Below are 984 nucleotides of genomic sequence, written 5' to 3'. Positions count from 1 at the left end.
GTTTTAATATATCTGGCTCCTTCAAGGAAGTGGAGGGGAAATAAAAGGGGAAAAAAAAACAACGAAAAAAAAAAGAGATATGGTATTGTGTCCTTAACTGCAGTTTGAAAACCAGAACAAAGACCCAGAGAGTTTCAAAGCACAGCAGCTCTCCCCACTCTGCTGTTTGTTCTGCTCATAAGCAGACAAGCTGTTTCCTTTCATCTGGAAAAACTCACACAATAAGAAAAATACCTCAATAGAATCCGAGTCTGCAATAACAAAGCCCAAGGGGGCAGCCAGCAAGAAATCTTTTGGCCAGTAAAAAACATTTGGTGTTTGGATCCTCAGAGAGAGCTGACTGCTTCTGGCTGAAGGGCACTCGGAACATCCTCCTGCTGCTGGAGAGGTCGGATCCACTGAGGTGTTTTCTCCTTCCCCTCTTCCCTCCCCTCATCCAGATGAAGGCTGCAACCCTCCTAGGTCAGCACAAAAGGAGGCAGAGGAAGCAGGAGCAAGGAGATAATAGGGAGAAGGAAGCATATGAAATACTGCACACAGGGATGAAATGTCTCTCTGTAATACCCTGAGGAGGGGGGGAAAGAGGTGGAATTAAAAGCAGGAGCGTGGGGTCCAACCTAGGTTTTGGACCTGGGTCTGTGGTGGCTACACTGCAGTTGAGAAGACCAAGTCATAAAAAAATGTCTCTCTGAAATCTTGTTTTGATAAATATACTATCTCCTCGTGGAATTCAAATCTCCAACTGTTCAACTGGCATGGCCATCCCTGCAGTAACAAAACATGCCACAGATTGTGAGTTAACTTGAATTACATTTCAGATCTGGGGAGGGGAGGGTGTCAGTGGGAGGTTTATGAACAGTATGCTCTCCCTCTGATGTTGTTAGAACCAGATGGCTTCAGCTGTATCATTTACAATAAAAAAACAAACAACCCCCCCCCCCCAAAAAAAAAAAAAAAAACGAAAATGCCAAAAAAAAAAATCAA

This window comes from Chaetura pelagica, unplaced genomic scaffold (assembly GCF_000747805.2).
Source record: "Chaetura pelagica isolate M959 unplaced genomic scaffold, ChaPel_1.0 scaffold1106, whole genome shotgun sequence".
NCBI classification, from domain to species: domain Eukaryota; kingdom Metazoa; phylum Chordata; class Aves; order Apodiformes; family Apodidae; genus Chaetura; species Chaetura pelagica.
The sequence above is the reverse complement of the archived record's forward strand: the minus strand, read 5'-3'. Positions refer to the sequence as shown.